The following is a 21263-nucleotide window of genomic DNA, read 5'->3' as shown; positions in this document are numbered from 1 at the left end:
ACAAATACACCTCTTTTAGTTGGTCTTGGACATATTTTTTGTTTAATTTGAATATCTATCGAAACGACCTTACTAACTATTACCATAATTCACTAATTATGGTAAGGTTGGTATGTGCATGCAACATTGACACCGACGTTTTTAGAGCAAAAGAAGGAAACGCCTTAAATGAAGGTTGTGGTGGTAAAAGAAAGCAACACGCAGACGTATAACGTCCAAAAACGGTGAATGAGGGCAGTGTTTGTGCATTATAACACGTAAGAACGCCAAAAAAATATCCCGGTAGGCGTTGCCAATACCCAACAGTCTAAGAGTGTCATTGAAGTATCCATACCCCCTACATTTGAATGTCTGATCCGGGAATAAGCTTGAATACCTGATAAGGGTCTACTCCAAAATCCCCCAAGGTTTCCACTGCTTTTTTAATGTTGTACCATACCCCTTTGGAGGTTTTCCTAGCAATGTAATGTGCTGGTTTTTTGGTCAAATTGTGTAGACGTGTGATGAATCTCTTCCAGAGGCTTCTATTCTCATTTATTAAATGCCACCACCATTTAATTAGAAGTGACAGGTTTTGTGCTTTAAGAGTTGATACCCCTAAACCTCCATCAGAAATAGGGGTTGTGATTTTTGACCAACTAATCCAATGTATCTTATGTTTTAATTATCCTCCTCCCCATAGGAAATTCCTTCTGATTTTTTCCAGAGTGCCAATGATGCCTTCTGGTGCTTTGAATAAGGGCATAAAGTACGTAGGTAAGTTGTTTAGAACTGATTTGATCAGAGTGATACGACCCCCAAAAGAGAGAGATTTGGCCTTCCAATCAGAAAGTCGCGAACTAAACTTATCGATGATGGGTTTCCAGTGTTTTTTCAATCCCATATTTGCCCCAACTGGAACTCCCAAGTATGTGAATGGGAAGGAGCCTTCTGTGCAACCAAGAATTTTGGCCATGTCTATTAATTCCGTTTCAGAAGTACCAATACCGGATAGACGGGATTTATGAAAATTAACTTTTAATCCTGATGAGATATGGAAGCATTTTAGAATTGCCGAGAGATTTCTAATACAAGATTTGTCCCATTCACCTGCGAAAATAGCATCATCCGCGTAGAACAAGTGAGATAAATGTGGACCATTGAAGGGAAGCTTGACCCCCCGTATCAGAGAGTTTTTTTTGGCCCGTTTGACAACAATATTCAATCCTTCCACAACGATGATGAAAAGGAATAGGGAGAGAGGATCTCCCTGACGGACCCCTTTTGTTATAGAGAATTCTTCAGTGGGTGATCCATTGACTAACACGGAGGCTCGCGATGAAGAGAGTCATCCCGAAATCCATTGTCTCCATTTACAACCAAAGTTCATTTGAGACATAATGGATTCCAAGTATTACCAATTAACCGAGTCAAGGGCTTTTTCAAAGTCCACCTTGAGTAAATACATCTTTTTTTGCTCTTTCTGTCCCATTAATAATTCTCGTTCATAATCAGCGGTCTGTCAAGAATGCTTCTGCCTTCAATGTATGTTGATTGTACTTCATCAATCACCGATCCAACCACCTGCTTTAAACGGATAGCAAGAAACTTGGCTAATATTTTCTACAAACACCCAATTAGGCTTATGGGTCTAAAATCCACCAGATTCAGAGGATCTGATACTTTTGGTATTAGGGTGATGAAAGAAGAGTTGCAACCGGTAGATATAGTGCCCATTCTTTCGAAATGCTTAATGTAACCACAGATGTCCCCGCACATAAGATCCCATTTCGATTTAATGAGCTTGAAAGTGAATCCATCGGGACCCGGAGACTTATCCCCTGCACAACACCATACTGCTGATTTAATCTCCTCAATAGTGAACGAAGATTCCAAGAAAATATTCTGGTCAAACGATATCTGTTTGAAATCTGAGCTGATGAACTTCGGCCTGACAGCCAGGTTTCGTGGAACTTTTCAGAATCTTCTCACCTCCTTCTTGATTTCTTTCGGTTCAGATACCCATACTCCATTAATTGTAAGGCCGTGGATTCTATTTTTTCTGCTCTTGTTTTGCAACGATCCATGAAAAAACCGCAAGTTTTCGTCTCCATCTTAAATCCATTTGACCTAAGCTTTCTGTTGCAGATCAAGCTTAGCAAGTCTTTCAAGGTCTATAATTAAATTATTACATTTGAGTCTTTCATAAAAAATGATTTACTTTTTTTTTTACAAAAAGTTACATTTAATTCTAATAAGAATTTTATAGATAATTTAGAAATAAATCATGAAAGTTCTACAGGGTAAACGGACAACAAAAATAATCGGTATGAGAATATGTTGTGTGTTATAGTTACGAATGTTGTAGAAATTGAGAATCCGACTAATATCATAGAGGAAGGGCGTGGAACTCGTCGAAAAAATATCATAACTAAAAAAAGGTGTTAGTAATTGAAGTTGCGAAGAGGAAGATAAATTGTAGGATATGCATTCAATTGGTTCATCGTGATGATAGAAATTGGTCATTTAAGAAAAAATAAATAAATAAGCCTAAAAGTTCGATTTGGTTTCTATAAAGAAATTAGTTTATAACCCGTGAGAACCACGGCTATAAAATTAATTAAACTTTCATATTAAAAAATCAAAATTATTAATCAATTATTTTAAATAAATTATTACTTAAGAGATATTTTTTTAGTTATATAAAATTATAATCGCTGATTTAAATAAATACGTGAAATTATATCACCTTATAATCTATATTTATTTTATTTTATTTTTAATCTAATGTTATTAATTTAATATAATTAGAGTAAAAAATTTGAAATTTGAAATTTAAAATTGAGAATCAATTATTAATTTAATGTAATTAGAGTGAGAAATTTGAAATTGATAATTAATAGGTTGACAATTGGCATGATATGTGACATATAATATTAATGAGGAGTTATAATAATATGACACTTGTCAATAGGAGAATAAATTTATTCATTTATTAGAATAGGGAGTTATTTTGTTAGATGTTTGTGATATGTGCATATTTAGCTATATATTTCCTATAGAATTTTATTACTTTTTGGCTAATTTATTGCAATTTATGGACAAAAGGTACTTAATTATGTTTAAATTGTATTTTCAGCCTAAAAGATGTGCTCGGAAGCAAAAGGAAGAGGGAAATGCAATCGGGAGCTCGGGGATTGAAGAAAGAAGAAAAAAGAGTCAAAATCTTGAAGAACTCGGCGAGTTGGATGCCTACTCGACGAGTCCACACGAACATTCGCGAAGCAAATAGAAGTCCTTGCCGTACACGGATTTTTAATGAGGGACTCGGCGAGTCGGTTATTAGACTCGGCGAGTAGCCTCTGTTTTCAGAAACCTATAAATAGGAGTCAATTTCCCGAAACCAAAACCTTCTCTGGAACCCTTGGGGATTAAATTGCGATTGGAGGTGCAGCTGGAGCTCTGGAACTCGTGGAACAACCTTAGCTTTCAATTTTGAGAAGATCAAAGGCAATTTCAGTTTACTCTTTACTTAATCTTTTGTTTGAACTATGTATGAATTATTAGATCTCGTTTTTGAGCTACTTTCCGCTGTAATCATGAGCTAAAACTCATATCTTCTGTTTAGGGTAGATGAATTTATGACTATGGTTCGATTTTGTGGTTGGATTAATTGAATTTGGTGAGTTTTGTTTTGTTAAGCTTGTTGAAGATATAATATTAATGAGGAGTTATAATAATATGACACTTGTCAATAGGAGAATAAATTTATTCATTTATTATAATAGGGAGTTATTTTGTTAGATGTTTGTGATATGTGCATATTTAGCTATATATTTCCTATAGAATTTTATTACTTTTTGGCTAATTTATTGCAATTTATGGACAAAAGGTACTTAATTATGTTTAAATTGTATTTTCAGCCTAAAAGATGTGCTCGGAAGCAAAAGGAAGAGGGAAATGCAATCGGGAGCTCGGGGATTGAAGAAAGAAGAAAAAAGAGTCAAAATCTTGAAGAACTCGGCGAGTTGGATGCCTACTCGACGAGTCCACACGAACATTCGCGAAGCAAATAGAAGTCCTTGCCGTACACGGATTTTTAATGAGGGACTCGGCGAGTCGGTTATTAGACTCGGCGAGTAGCCTCTGTTTTCATAAACCTATAAATAGGAGTCAATTTCCCGAAACCAAAACCTTCTCTGGAACCCTTGGGGATTAAATTGCGATTGGAGGTGCAGCTGGAGCTCTGGAACTCGTGGAACAACCTTAGCTTTCAATTTTGAGAAGATCAAAGGCAATTTCAGTTTACTCTTTACTTAATCTTTTGTTTGAACTATGTATGAATTATTAGATCTCATTTTTGAGCTACTTTCCGCTGTAATCATGAGCTAAAACTCATATCTTCTGTTTAGGGTAGATGAATTTATGACTATGGTTCGATTTTGTGGTTGGATTAATTGAATTTGGTGAGTTTTGTTTTGTTAAGCTTGTTGAAGATATAATATTAATGAGGAGTTATAATAATATGACACTTGTCAATAGGAGAATAAATTTATTCATTTATTATAATAGGGAGTTATTTTGTTAGATGTTTGTGATATGTGCATATTTAGCTATATATTTCCTATAGAATTTTATTACTTTTTGGCTAATTTATTGCAATTTATGGACAAAAGGTACTTAATTATGTTTAAATTGTATTTTCAGCCTAAAAGATGTGCTCGGAAGCAAAAGGAAGAGGGAAATGCAATCGGGAGCTCGGGGATTGAAGAAAGAAGAAAAAAGAGTCAAAATCTTGAAGAACTCGGCGAGTTGGATGCCTACTCGACGAGTCCACACGAACATTCGCGAAGCAAATAGAAGTCCTTGCCGTACACGGATTTTTAATGAGGGACTCGGCGAGTCGGTTATTAGACTCGGCGAGTAGCCTCTGTTTTCATAAACCTATAAATAGGAGTCAATTTCCCGAAACCAAAACCTTCTCTGGAACCCTTGGGGATTAAATTGCGATTGGAGGTGCAGCTGGAGCTCTGGAACTCGTGGAACAACCTTAGCTTTCAATTTTGAGAAGATCAAAGGCAATTTCAGTTTACTCTTTACTTAATCTTTTGTTTGAACTATGTATGAATTATTAGATCTCATTTTTGAGCTACTTTCCGCTGTAATCATGAGCTAAAACTCATATCTTCTGTTTAGGGTAGATGAATTTATGACTATGGTTTGATTTTGTGGTTGGATTAATTGAATTTGGTGAGTTTTGTTTTGTTAAGCTTGTTGAAGATATAATATTAATGAGGAGTTATAATAATATGACACTTGTCAATAGGAGAATAAATTTATTCATTTATTATAATAGGGAGTTATTTTGTTAGATGTTTGTGATATGTGCATATTTAGCTATATATTTCCTATAGAATTTTATTACTTTTTGGCTAATTTATTGCAATTTATGGACAAAAGGTACTTAATTATGTTTAAATTGTATTTTCAGCCTAAAAGATGTGCTCGGAAGCAAAAGGAAGAGGGAAATGCAATCGGGAGCTCGGGGATTGAAGAAAGAAGAAAAAAGAGTCAAAATCTTGAAGAACTCGGCGAGTTGGATGCCTACTCGACGAGTCCACACGAACATTCGCGAAGCAAATAGAAGTCCTTGCCGTACACGGATTTTTAATGAGGGACTCGGCGAGTCGGTTATTAGACTCGGCGAGTAGCCTCTGTTTTCAGAAACCTATAAATAGGAGTCAATTTCCCGAAACCAAAACCTTCTCTGGAACCCTTGGGGATTAAATTGCGATTGGAGGTGCAGCTGGAGCTCTGGAACTCGTGGAACAACCTTAGCTTTCAATTTTGAGAAGATCAAAGGCAATTTCAGTTTACTCTTTACTTAATCTTTTGTTTGAACTATGTATGAATTATTAGATCTCATTTTTGAGCTACTTTCCGCTGTAATCATGAGCTAAAACTCATATCTTCTGTTTAGGGTAGATGAATTTATGACTATGGTTTGATTTTGTGGTTGGATTAATTGAATTTGGTGAGTTTTGTTTTGTTAAGCTTGTTGAAGATATAATATTAATGAGGAGTTATAATAATATGACACTTGTCAATAGGAGAATAAATTTATTCATTTATTATAATAGGGAGTTATTTTGTTAGATGTTTGTGATATGTGCATATTTAGCTATATATTTCCTATAGAATTTTATTACTTTTTGGCTAATTTATTGCAATTTATGGACAAAAGGTACTTAATTATGTTTAAATTGTATTTTCAGCCTAAAAGATGTGCTCGGAAGCAAAAGGAAGAGGGAAATGCAATCGGGAGCTCGGGGATTGAAGAAAGAAGAAAAAAGAGTCAAAATCTTGAAGAACTCGGCGAGTTGGATGCCTACTCGACGAGTCCACACGAACATTCGCGAAGCAAATAGAAGTCCTTGCCGTACACGGATTTTTAATGAGGGACTCGGCGAGTCGGTTATTAGACTCGGCGAGTAGCCTCTGTTTTCAGAAACCTATAAATAGGAGTCAATTTCCCGAAACCAAAACCTTCTTTGGAACCCTTGGGGATTAAATTGCGATTGGAGGTGCAGCTGGAGCTCTGGAACTCGTGGAACAACCTTAGCTTTCAATTTTGAGAAGATCAAAGGCAATTTCAGTTTACTCTTTACTTAATCTTTTGTTTGAACTATGTATGAATTATTAGATCTCGTTTTTGAGCTACTTTCCGCTGTAATCATGAGCTAAAACTCATATCTTCTGTTTAGGGTAGATGAATTTATGACTATGGTTTGATTTTGTGGTTGGATTAATTGAATTTGGTGAGTTTTGTTTTGTTAAGCTTGTTGAAGATATAATATTAATGAGGAGTTATAATAATATGACACTTGTCAATAGGAGAATAAATTTATTCATTTATTATAATAGGGAGTTATTTTGTTAGATGTTTGTGATATGTGCATATTTAGCTATATATTTCCTATAGAATTTTATTACTTTTTGGCTAATTTATTGCAATTTATGGACAAAAGGTACTTAATTATGTTTAAATTGTATTTTCAGCCTAAAAGATGTGCTCGGAAGCAAAAGGAAGAGGGAAATGCAATCGGGAGCTCGGGGATTGAAGAAAGAAGAAAAAAGAGTCAAAATCTTGAAGAACTCGGCGAGTTGGATGCCTACTCGACGAGTCCACACGAACATTCGCGAAGCAAATAGAAGTCCTTGCCGTACACGGATTTTTAATGAGGGACTCGGCGAGTCGGTTATTAGACTCGGCGAGTAGCCTCTGTTTTCATAAACCTATAAATAGGAGTCAATTTCCCGAAACCAAAACCTTCTCTGGAACCCTTGGGGATTAAATTGCGATTGGAGGTGCAGTTGGAGCTCTGGAACTCGTGGAACAACCTTAGCTTTCAATTTTGAGAAGATCAAAGGCAATTTCAGTTTACTCTTTACTTAATCTTTTGTTTGAACTATGTATGAATTATTAGATCTCATTTTTGAGCTACTTTCCGCTGTAATCATGAGCTAAAACTCATATCTTCTGTTTAGGGTAGATGAATTTATGACTATGGTTTGATTTTGTGGTTGGATTAATTGAATTTGGTGAGTTTTGTTTTGTTAAGCTTGTTGAAGATATAATATTAATGAGGAGTTATAATAATATGACACTTGTCAATAGGAGAATAAATTTATTCATTTATTATAATAGGGAGTTATTTTGTTAGATGTTTGTGATATGTGCATATTTAGCTATATATTTCCTATAGAATTTTATTACTTTTTGGCTAATTTATTGCAATTTATGGACAAAAGGTACTTAATTATGTTTAAATTGTATTTTCAGCCTAAAAGATGTGCTCGGAAGCAAAAGGAAGAGGGAAATGCAATCGGGAGCTCGGGGATTGAAGAAAGAAGAAAAAAGAGTCAAAATCTTGAAGAACTCGGCGAGTTGGATGCCTACTCGACGAGTCCACACGAACATTCGCGAAGCAAATAGAAGTCCTTGCCGTACACGGATTTTTAATGAGGGACTCGGCGAGTCGGTTATTAGACTCGGCGAGTAGCCTCTGTTTTCAGAAACCTATAAATAGGAGTCAATTTCCCGAAACCAAAACCTTCTCTGGAACCCTTGGGGATTAAATTGCGATTGGAGGTGCAGCTGGAGCTCTGGAACTCGTGGAACAACCTTAGCTTTCAATTTTGAGAAGATCAAAGGCAATTTCAGTTTACTCTTTACTTAATCTTTTGTTTGAACTATGTATGAATTATTAGATCTCGTTTTTGAGCTACTTTCCGCTGTAATCATGAGCTAAAACTCATATCTTCTGTTTAGGGTAGATGAATTTATGACTATGGTTTGATTTTGTGGTTGGATTAATTGAATTTGGTGAGTTTTGTTTTGTTAAGCTTGTTGAAGAACCTTATGTGTTAACAACAACTATTTTCTGTTAATTAACAAGTATATTAAGCTGCATGAACATCTCTTAATTTCTTATATCATATGATTTATGTGAAAACATTGTTATGTGCCTAGGAATAGCGAACGTGAAACTATGGTTAACTAGAAAATAGGTAAGTTAATGTGTGAGCTTGTGTGACGAACCATCAACAAGAGGTTAATTAAATTAGTAATTTGATTAGCTAACTACAAGTCTTACTTAACCCGAATCAATAAACTAGGAAATCTATTAGTTTAATCACTTGATCACTGCTTGAATTAATTTGTTTTCTAAGGATTAGCAATAGCGAACGTGAACCTAATCACATTAATAGGTAGCCAATAACAATTAATACATTACACTTGTCATAAAATCAACCATAGGAGTAAATGAATCGAACCTAAACAGAAGTCTTCTTTGATATTGAATTTGGTTGATTTTTAGTTGTTTTAGCTGTTAATTGCTTTATTTAAGTGTTAGATAAGTGTTTAAGTTCCTAGTCTTGCAAAACTAGATAAAACCTTTTTCTTTTATTAATTGTTTCTTTTTAGATAATTTAGTAGTTAGTTTATTTACCGTTCCCTGTGTTCGATACGGTGCTTGCTTAATTATACCACCAATTGACAGGTACACTGTCTTTTGTGTGTCTAAATCATATTTAAAAAGTAGGATTAAAACTAGTGCATTTTACACACATCAGTTTGTCTCGAAATTTATGTTTCTTTATTTGAATATGTGGTTTTAACTTTTTTTGAGTAAATTATACGAATCGTGCCTGGTCCTAGTGTCAATTTGCACGTTCAGTTTTTATTTTTGAAAATTAACTCAGACCGTCCCTCATTTATTTAATTCATGCCCGTGTGGTTCCTTTCGTCGTTAGACGTTAGTTTTATCCTTTTGGGTGTCTCACTTGCCTAGCACGCAAGGGTATTTTCGTCATTTCAAGTCCTGTGTATATCATCGACTATGTATGGCGTCATATGCGGTACACCCAAACGTTGCATACCCATTCCTCGATCAAAACCTTTCTCTTCTCGCAAAAACCCTGGTTTTCCGTCAAAAGTAAAGATAAGTGGATGACGATTACAACCACAAATGGATGAAATCGATTTGGAAGCCAGTTACGTTAAGGAAAGCCAACCATTTTATGCTATGTTTTTTATCATTTAATCCCCGATTTTGAAATTTTTGTTGTTTTTTTCTTTCGAAGGTGGGAATCCAATTGTTTTTAATATAAGTTTGCACTATGGATGGGAGTTTACCAAATTTCCTAGGAGAAAATACATCAAGGGGACAACATAAATTTGTGGACTTGATCGAGGTCCGGTCCATTGACTTTCAATGCACGGGGCGATTTACTAAAAAAATGCCCTTATATATAAAAAAATTATATCAAAATTGAAATAAATTTTATAATCAAACTAAGTCGTAGTTATGCAAACAGAAACATACAAAAAAATAATCTAAAATGATGTCTACGTGCATTTTTTGAAGCAAAAACATCCCTAATTTTATGATAATCAAGACTTTGTAGAAAGTGAATTTCAATACTCAATATTGAAAATTCGATTAATCTTTCTTGACTCATGGTACTTCGAAGATATGATTTCAATAACTTCAATTTTGATAAACTCTTTTCCGCAGTAGCTACTGTAACCGGTATTGTCAACAAAATCTTATATGCTACCAACACATTGAGAAACATGTCCATTTTCTTTGCGAACTCCATAATTTGAATAGCCGTCCAAGGAAGTTCACATTTGTATGCTTCATCCGACAACATTACCTGCAAAACTTGTAATTCAATAAATAAATTTTCTCCATCAATATCAAGTTACTCACCATCTGTCAAATTAGTTTCTAGTTTTATACAACATTTTTTAATTCATCATCAAGTAAGGATTTTAACTTTGAACCATCCAACAAAAATCCAAAAAATGGATTCAAAATGTTTCATTTGCTCAAATCTACTTTTCAATTGTGCAAGAGCCATATCCACTAGAACAATAAAATAATCCATTTTAAAATTTTCTTTAGAAAGTTGTTGTTCTCTTTCAGTATTTGGAACTTCATCAAATTGTGTTTTTCTATAAGCAATACGTTTAATAGGAAATTCAAGTTTAACTCCAATACTATGTGTTATTTCTTTAGCTTCATTAATAGCATAGTCAACCCCATTTTCCTTATAATTTTCAAAATAATTAACTAACCCCGCTAAATTTTTTAACGCAACATCAAGAATCATATATTTTGATTGTAACTTTTTACTTACCAAATTAATTCTAAATAAAATATCATGCCATATTACTAAACTTAAAATAAATTCAAAACTAGAAAATTCATCATTTGTTAATGATTCGGCATCTCTACAAACTTTTTCATCATCACTCACTTTAGCAAATTTTTTTAAAACTTTTTTAATTTAAAAAAGTTAAATTTTTAATGCTTTAACACTTTCAATGTGACTTTCCCAACGTGTTACAGATAATGATTTAAGTATTAATTCATCTACATACTTAAGTAAAACACTCAATCTTTTATAAAACTAGAAAAAACATTATATATCGTTTGACAAGTACCAAAAAAAGTTTTTGCTTTATGACAAAATTTTGTCATATCACACAAAACTAAATTAAGACTATGACATCCATAAGACATATAAAAAGCTATTGAACTTATATAAAGCAATCTGTTTTGAACACATTGATGTTTGCCTTTCATATTTGCTTCATTATGATACCTTTGTCCTCGAATACAATTTAAATCCAAGTCAAGAGATTTCAAAGCATCTTGTAAACCATTAAAATGTCCTAAACCATATGTTTCTTCTACAATTAAGAACTGTAGAGAAAATTCTTCTACTTTTATTGGAATACTTGCAACATCGACACATCTTATAATCAAAGTCATTTGTTCTTGGTGACTTGCATCAATCTAGGATTATAAAAAAAATATTTTTGCATTTTTTATTTTTTTTAATAGTTGCACTTTTTACTTCAGATGTCAATATTTCAATTAATTCATTTTAAATTTTATAACTAAGATAATAATTATGACATTTTTTTATCTTGAATAAGTCGAAAATATTGTTTCATTACTGGATCAAATTCATCAATCATTTGAACTTTACGTAAAAAGTTACCATTAGAATCCTCATATATTTTTTCATTAGTGCCACGAAAAATCAAGTTACTTTCAGCTAAACATTCTACAACTGCAATTATTCTTACTAAAACTTCTTTCCAATGTTCAACATCTTTTTTAATCATTTCTAGTAACTCTTTATCAATTGTTTCATTTTTATTTAACCTAATTCATGTTTCAGTCTAAGTTTTTAAATTAATCATATACTCAGAGCTTTTTTCATGTTCACCTAATTTTTCACTAAGATGTTTCCAATCTTTAATTCATTGGTTTGCCAAATTACTTCCAAACCGAGCAGTTTTAAACAACTTACACAAAAAAAAAACTTTATCAAGTTCTTTTGAATACACCAACCATTTTCTATCACAAGTATCACCATTTCTTAATTTACGAACATAAAATTCACAAAAAAAATGTCTACCTAGTGCATCTTTTGGAAAAATTTTGTTAGTTCAATTTCTCTAATAGGACATTTTTCTATAAGCAAATCTTTCATTTTCAAATCTAACTCATCCCATACTCTTCGATCAAAAATATTAAAATAACATGGTTTTTCAACAAAATCATTTTCAAAATTAATAGAATTATCAACGGGCTCATTGGAATTATCAACGAGGTCATTAGAATTATCAACGGGGTCATCATTAGATATGTTTTCATTATCATTTTCAACAACATTTTCATTTCTAGGAAAATAATTATATAAAGACCCATGCGTTTTTTTAGCAATTTCTTATTATTTATTTTTTCGTTTTCTATTTTGAGCACCCAATGGTTATTTACGTGGAAACATAATTAAACAAATAAATTTAACAAATAAAAAATGTAACAATGAAAGATACAACCTGATGGAGGAGACTGTGAGGTCCTTGAGATAGTACTTAAAGGATGCATTCTGAAAACTGAAATAAAAAAAATTACTATAATAAAAATCAGGAATCAAAATAGGAAAAGTTTAATTATATAGAAATTACCTCAATTTGGAGACTAGGGCATCAAATTTGCTTCAAATCACTTTCATGTCTTCAAAAAAATTCACTAGTTTATGCTTGTATACTTCACAATCATAATATCAAAATAATTACTTATAAAAATCAGAATATTAAATAGCTAATATACCTCAGATTTTAGAAATCAAAACCTGAGAAGTGATAAATCAGAGCCAAGAGGGCAAGAGGCCAGAAAATCTGTGAATAAATCAATAAATGGATTACAATAAATATTAAAATGTCTTCAATAAATCTCAATATCTTAAAGAAACGCAGCAAGCCAGAAACTCAAACAAAACTAACCTCATTCAAAAAACCGTTGTCGATTGTATGATTTCACAGAAACGTTTCTTTATCTCAAGTCTCAATCGGTGATTGATGTAGATGTTTGAATCAGGGACGACTTTGTATCAGAATCATCCAACAAATAGCAAGATGCCAAAATCGATTTGAGGGTTTGCGGATTAGGTGGACCTGATCGATAATGGAGAGAAGAGAAGTATAAATGGGGAAAGGAGAATCACTAATGCCTAATAAATTGCAGTTTGCAAGTCGATTGGGGGAGTGGCTGTGATGACGTGATCGATTGCAGATTAATAGAAATTATCCTCATTCCAATCAACGCCTTTGATAGCGATTACCAAAAAAAACTTACTGGTTTTGTGATTCCTGTAATTGAAGCATGGAAATGTAAATACGGATATCTTTCTCCCGCGTTGAGCTCTCGTCTAGTAGGGTAATGGACTAAGAAGCATACTTCTGGCCTAATTAAATTGTATATACCCATTAGACCTCTTCAAAGAATGATGCCCCCTAGCCCAATGATGCCCTGGGTTATTGCCCTGCTGCTCCCCCCCCCCCCCCCCCGCGTTGGGTCGGATCTGACTTGATCGACAATGATTTGTTCTCGATTCACGACATTGATGATATGATGGAGGAGTTGGGTTGCGTTGAAGAAGGTAAGATTATGTATTATGTATTATCACTTCAAATGATCGTTATGGGATTTAGATTTTGGGTTGTTTACATTGGGTAGTGACCAATATGTCAACCACTTAAGGTCCTACGTTGCTTCACACAAGCTGATAGAAGTGCATACATAATTTTATTGTACCAAACTTCATACACATGCTTTGTCTCCTAACCCATAAAAATCAGGATTTAAGAGATTGCTGAACCCCTTCTTGTTCTACAAGGTTTTGTCTCGAATGGATTGACACAACCATAATTGAACCCCCTGTTTCTGAACCAAGCATGCAAAGCCCTAGTGATGTTAATGTTGCTCCAGCTTCAATTCCTATAATGGAACCTATCATGGAATCCCGTAGTCACATAGATGTTGCACATGTTTAACCCCTAGAATGGAATCCCCTATTCAAGTTGATGTTGAAGTTGTGAATGAACCAACCATGGAACCCCCTATTATGGAAATGTAACACTCGAGTTTGGTAAGTTTCACATTTAACCCTTTTTATCTAAAAACTTTGCATTGTGATCCTTAAGCTAGTATGCGGGGCATACTAGGGGGTACTCTTAATGTACTAGCCCGATATCTTGATCGTGGATCCCATCCACATACGCTAGGCGTACGTGGAGTATGCACGGCGTACGTGAGCATGATTGAAACCCTAATTTTACGGTTTGCACCCTATTTAAACCTTATGATAGCCTCATTTGGTCATGGTTAGCCAGGTTCCACCTTCCTTTGTCCTGAAATCGAAACCCTAGTGTGTTTCTGTGAGTTTTGAGCCTTAAAGAGTGTTTGTTGGTGGTTTGTGAAGGAGAAGAAGAAGAGGATCACTTGGAGAGGTGTCTTGAGCTTGAAGATTCGGGGTTAGATCATCATTTGCATGTTTTTTGAGGTAATAAACTCACATCTTGATGATCCATGATGCTAGATATAGTTATGTTGTTATTTTCTGCATTTTGAATCCTTGGAGTGATTGATGAGCTTCTTGACTCACTCCAGAAGTATTGATGTTAGATCTAGGCTTCTTTTGGTCCCCTTGTTCATAAAAATGCAAGCTTTATGGTGTATCTTGAACCATGCATGTGTTAAGACCTTTGTTAAGCTCTTTTTGAGCTCTTGAGCCCCATTAAGCCATGCATGTGTGTAAAGTTGCAAACTTTATGTGATAAGTGGTCTTATAGAATCAGATCTGATATTTTGGCTTGAAGTATCAATGGATTAAGTGCTTAATGGAGTGGGGTGGCCAACTAGGGAGTACGTTGGGCGTACCAAGCTGGTACGCTGCACGTACTAGCCCCAGAGGGTGTACGCTAAGCGTACAAGCTGAGTACGCCCCGCGTACATAGCAGATGGGCTTTTTGGGCTTGTATTCTCGGTTTGGGCCATAGGTTGGGTTTTCTTCATTTGGGCGTTGTTGGCCATTAGACTTCTAATTTGGGCTTTTTGCTAGTGTCTTGGGTTCTTTGGACTTAGGCCCATGATGGGTTTGGGCCTAATTTGGAAGATTGGGCCATATTTAGGCTTTAGGGTTATCAAATAGAATTTGGGCCTTCATAGTAGTTGAATTGGGCCTTGGTCTTGGTCCAAGTTAGATAAAGGGTAAAATGATCTTTTGCCCAGATGTTGGGCCCAACTGTTTAGACTGATGGTTATGGATTTGGAATCCAATTATTAATTGGATGTTATTGGTATTGATAGCGCAGGGATTTTCGGACCTGGAACCAGAGATTTATCTGAGTGACCCAGCAGCTTGAGGTGAGTTTCATCACTGTGTTTAGCGGGTCGAAGGCACCAATGTCGGCCCATGGTTTATTATGTTAGGATGCTAGATGTCTGCGTGACTCTTGCATTTGTTATGCATTGGTATGTATATCGGGCGGGGATCGATGTCGGGCGGGGCCCGATGACTGTATTGTATGCTATTGTCTTTGTGACTATCGTATGTGTTTGCATGATTATATGCTTATATGTTTATATGTGTACGGGGTGGGGCCCGATGTCAGTCGAAGCCTGATGATTGACAGATCTGTGTAAACCGAGTGTGGCTCGATGTCGGGCGGGATCCGAGGCCGGGTGCGACTCGCTGTCGGGCGAGGCCCGATGAAGGGCGAGGGCCCAGTAAGTGTTTATTATGTATGGTGTGTGGTAGTTTGGGGAACTCACTAAGATTTGTGCTTACAGTTTTCAGTTTATGCTTCAGGTACTTCTAGTGCAAAGGGGAAGAGCTCGGGCTAATTGCAGCGCACACACTATTTGTTCCGCATTTTTATAATTACTCTGATGTTTTATGATCGGGATGATACATTTAGATTGTCTATGATTATGATGATGTTCGGATAATTGTTTTGGTTAATTAAAAAAAATTGGTATATATTTTTGGGACGTTACAAGTAACCTTTACTGAACCCCTAGGTGGATGTAGTGAGAGTTAGGGTAGTGAAGATTCAAGTGAAAGTGATGATCGTGAAAGTGATGATAGTGATTTCTTTATCGATGAGGATAACTTGGTGGATGATCTTGTAGTTCACATGCAAGATTTCTACCTCAAAATTGATGATAATTTGGAGTGGGTTGGTGGTACCCCTGTTACAATAGATAATGTAGTAATGTATGATGAGGAAGTGGAGGTGATCAACTATAACATCCTGAGAAGTTTCTTATTGTGGACAAAAATGGATCAAGTAAAGGCCTTGGGCTTCAAGGAAATAAGGTTTAGACCTTGTTGGATGTTAATTATAACGTCCCAAAAACTACTAAGTAAAAATTTCATTTTAAAACCAACAGAAACATCATCCATTCATTTCAAAGATCCATCAAAACGTGATAATGTATAAAGTATTTATCAAAGTACAAATCATGTCATAAAACGTGGAATGTCGGTGGATGCGGTACGATCATGCCGGGCCCTTCCCTTTCGAACTAGAAGTACCTAAAACCATAAACATAAAACTATAAGCACAAAGCTTAGTGATTTTCCCCCAAAACACCCCATACCATACATACATAACACTTCAAAACTAAACTGGGTCTATTTCACCCCCTTCGGTATCTTTCAACCGGTACTAGGTCCATTTCACCCCCTTCAGTCTCTTTTAACTGGTACTGGGTTTATTTCACCCCTCGGTCTCTTTCAACCGGTACTAGGCCTATTTCGCCCCTTCAGTCTCTTTCAATTGGTATTGGGTCTATTTCACCCCTACAGCTAAGCATACAATCATATTAGCAAGAGTCACAAAGACAACAAGCACATACATGTATAATAGTAAGTGTCACAAAGACAACTATCATCCTACAAACATATTCCAATGGGCCAGTATTGGTGCCTTTGACCCACGAGTACAATGAAGAAACTCACCTAACAAATTATGATCAACTGCTATTGCTCCTGTTGCCGTGAATACAGATGCTACAAACCACATATTCAACTATACAAATTACAACCTTAGCTTCCCTTCTAAAACCAGGGGTTTGACCAAATGTCTTCGCAAGTCAAAAGTCAAAGTCAACCTTAGTTGACCTCTACGTCGTGGCCATCCTTCGGCTACGTTGTGGCTGATAGGTTCAACCCGATCTGAACCCGGACTCGGATAACCCAGGTACATAACAATATACATAGTTATGTCGTGGGCCAAAACACCACGTCGTGGCGGAGACAGTCTCAAACAGTCACAGAAAACCCCATCGCCACATCGTGGCACACTACTGCCACGTCGATGTAATGCATCTGAAGGCATAGTTCATTCCAAGGTCCTTAATCCATAAAGCCTTTTGTCCAAACTTTCCAAAAAGCACCTAAGGGTCCTATTGATCCCTAAAAGTGTAAACTTTATAGACATGCATGCCCCATGCATGTCTTCCATCAAATCTAGGTCAAAAGAGTAGAAAAGGGGCCTAAACTTATGCAAGGATCTCAAACCACAACCATTTCTCAGATCTATAAAGTCTAGTGTCATTGGGACTCATAAGAGTCATAAAGTTGCAAACTTTATCAATTTGCTTCACTCAAAATCCATTAAAGAGTTCAATCATCCAAGATAACTCTAGATCCATAGAGGAAAGATGAAAAGCTAGATTAAAGATCCTTATAAATGGTCCAGCAAGATGGTTCCAAAGATTGGAGTGTGTTGCTTGCTTGCTTCTAGCACTCAATATTCTTATACTTCCTTCAAAATCCCCAAGAATGCTTGAAAATGAGCTCAAAAGATTTAAAGTGATTAGGGTCTGGTTTCTGGCAGTTGAGAGTGATGGAGGTTGAGGATGGGGAACCCTAGCCTCCCCATTTTCCTTTAAATACCCGAAAACTAGGGTTTTCATGTCAGGGGGTCGCCATGACGTGGCCAATAGATGCCACACCATATGGATCATTAAGTGACCCGCGAAACCTCCAGTATTATCACGTCGTGGGATGCCTTCACCACGACGTGGTCACTCCCAAAATACACAACTTTAAAATTAAATACCTCCATGAATTCGGATGTTACAACTCTCCCCCACTTGAATCATACTTTATCCTCAAAGTCCGTTGCTGCAAACAACTCTGGGTAATGCTCCATCATCTCTTCCCCAGGCTCCCATGTCCACTCTGAACCCTTGAGGTGCTACCATTGCACCATCACCAGGCTCACAACCTTGTTCCGCAAGCTCTTCGTCTTGTTATCTAGAATCTCAACCGGTCTCTCTATGTAATTCAGGCGCTCGTCCACCTGAATTTCCTCCAAAGGAACCACTGTGGAATCATTAACCATACACTTCCGCAGTTGAGATATGTGAAAATTGTTGTGGATCTGACTAAGCTCTTTGGGCAGCTCCAACCGATAAGCAACCTTGCCCACCCGGGTAATAACCCTAAAAGGACCGATATATCTGGGGCCTAGCTTGCCCCACTTCCCGAACGGGATGACACCTTTCCAAGGTGAAACTTTCAGGTGTACCATACCTCCGACCTGAAACTCGAAATCAGATCGACAATTATCTGCATAGCTCTACTATCGACTCTACGCGATCTGCAACTGTAACATATACGTTTTGAAATCGTGTTCTGTAATTTGAAAAGTTAAAAATATTATGAAATATTATGTGAAATTGAGTGTTGAGTTCTAACAGATAGTTTTTACTAGAAATAAAGTAAAACTATGTTTAGAATCACTCATAAAATATTGGAAGTCTTATGAGATTCTAATTAAAAGCCAAATAGTAAAATTTAGCGAAAATATAAAATTTGAAATAAGTAAAATTTCATTATTAAAAGTTGTAGATAATCTCGTTAGAAACATGTAGGCGAAAACCTCATCGAAATCCGAGTTATAACGAAGAAGTTATGACCAATCGAAGATCCGCGATAAAACCGGCACGGTGCCAAATGATGTAAAAAGTGAGTTTTTGATAAACTACTTTTTAGCCTTAATGATCTAAATGAAAGTCGTAGTATTCCTTAAACCGAGAATTTTGATAAAAAGAACGCCAAAATCTGACTTCGTATGAGGAAGTTATGATTTTTCTAAGTTTCAGCTTAACAGTAGACAGCTAAAAACTCGAATTTTAGATCGAGTGATTTTTAGCCGACACAACCTAAACGAGAATCGAAGGTCTCGTCATTAGTAGTACAACGGTAAAAAGTCTGACGAAAACGGATGTCGGATGAAGAAGTTATGAATTTTTAACGGATTTACCAGTCCCGGTCTGTTAAAAATAATAATATTAAAAATAAAGTCAAAATTTTCCGACGAAGTCTAAACGAAAATTGTAGAGCATAATTTTCTCTCCGCGTGCATATAAAGAACGTCAAAAACGGAGCCCGTATGAGAAAGTTATGGATTTTATAAGACCGGGCACATTTTTTAAGAAATTTCGCATGAATAGTGCTGCCACGTCATCCTTCGCATGCAGCCTCCACGTGGCGTCTTCTGATTGGACCGCAGCCTCGCGTGGCACCCGCTGATTGGTCCGAAGTCGTCACCCTCTTTCCCCATTGGACCGAAGCTCGGTCCACTTAGGAGCTTGTATCTGTCCGAGCCGGAGACCCAGCCGATGACTCATCCGAAGCCGATGACTCCTCGCATCCGAAGCGCGCCAGCTGCTGCATCCGAACCTCGCTGGCCTTCGCTGCTTCTGCCCCGTGTCCGAACCCCTCGCTGCCGCGTGTCCCTTCTCGGCCGACCTTCGGATCTCCCCTCCTATAAATAGGAGACTTGCGAACCCTCCCGGGTAAAAATGGGATTTTGCCATTTTTGACCCCTTTTTCCATATTTTTATTATCTCGACATCCCCCGAAGCCCCGGGATTAATTCCAATGCCCGAAACACACCCCGAAATTCCCGAGAAGCCCAAAAAATTTATCTTTTCGGTTTCAAAGCCCAACCCTCGCAAGGCCCGGTTTTCAAGAAAACTCCCGGTTTTCAACAAATAAAGTCATATTTAGAGCCGAAATGCTGCACAAATTATTATTTTGACCCCCGGTTATTTCAAGGTGAGATTAATATATAGGAACAACTGTATGTTATGTGTTATATGTGCTATGTGCTTTTCCATGATTATCATCTTGAGTTATTATTTCCGCTATTTTTATAGCAAGGTTGTACCTTTGACTTGAAGTGTATGACATAAGCATCACTTGGGTATTGGTATGAACCGTTGACCATGAAGTGTATGACATAGGCATCACTTTGGCTTCGGTAGTATGCTAAGATAAGGCTGAAAGCCAAAATATTCTAGCAAAATGATATTCCTGAGTATTTCCTGTGCCATTTGTGCTGAAACTTTATTGATTGTATATCAAGTATGGAAATTGTTACGTCTCATTGATTGATATGGAAAGCTTTTCGCATTATGCCTTTGTTGTTCCTTGTTCCTCTTTGCTTCTGGCATATTGAAGTATATATATGGCATAATGTTATATTGTATCTATTATTGAACTCACTAAGCGTCGCCACTTACCCTCTCAATGTTTAACAAATTGCAGGGAATAAGTAACCAGTATAGTCTTATACTGTTGGAAGGTTTAGAATAGTTGTAATATTACTTTTGTATTTTGTTTATGTTTGTATAGATTTACAATATCCTGGGTAGTTATGTAAAATATTAAAACATAGTCGGTTTGTATCCAATCTTTTGTAATTACTTTATCAATGTAAGATAATGTTTTATAAATATGCATGTAGCATGTTTTGGAGTAACTATATTTAGAAATATGAAAGTTTGGGTCTTTCAGAATTATGAAAGTTTAGAAAGGGGTCCTTTCAGCAACCTCCCGCGCACCTGGTGGATCAACTCGATAGTCCGAAGCACAACCTCCGTTCTACCCATAACTCGCTGACCGACCTCACCCCAACAAATCAGGGTCCGAAACTTCCTCCCGTAGAGCAGCTCAAAAGGAGGTCGATCAATACAGGCGTGGTAGTTGTTGTTGTAAGAAAACTCAGCTAATGGGAGATACGTATCCCCGCTACCGCCAAAATCCAACATACAGGCCCGAAGCATATCCTCTAAAGTTTGGATAGTCCGCTCGCTCTGACCATCGGTCTGCGGATGAAAAGCAGTGCTAAAATGTAGACGAGTACCCTACTCCTCATGAAAACTCTTCCAAAATCTGGAAGTGAAGCGCACGTCCCGATCTGAGACCATTGATATTGAACCCTATGTCGTGCTACGACCTCTCAGATATAAACGTCTGCCAATTTCTCCGCAGAGATGCTATCCTAAATGGGAATAAAATGTGCACTCTTAGTCAATCGATCCACGATGACC

Source organism: Lactuca virosa, chromosome 6 (assembly GCF_052849685.1).
Source record: "Lactuca virosa cultivar CGN04683 chromosome 6, Lactuca_virosa_CGN04683_v6, whole genome shotgun sequence".
In the NCBI taxonomy this organism is placed as follows: Eukaryota; Viridiplantae; Streptophyta; class Magnoliopsida; order Asterales; family Asteraceae; genus Lactuca; species Lactuca virosa.
The sequence above is the reverse complement of the archived record's forward strand: the minus strand, read 5'-3'. Positions refer to the sequence as shown.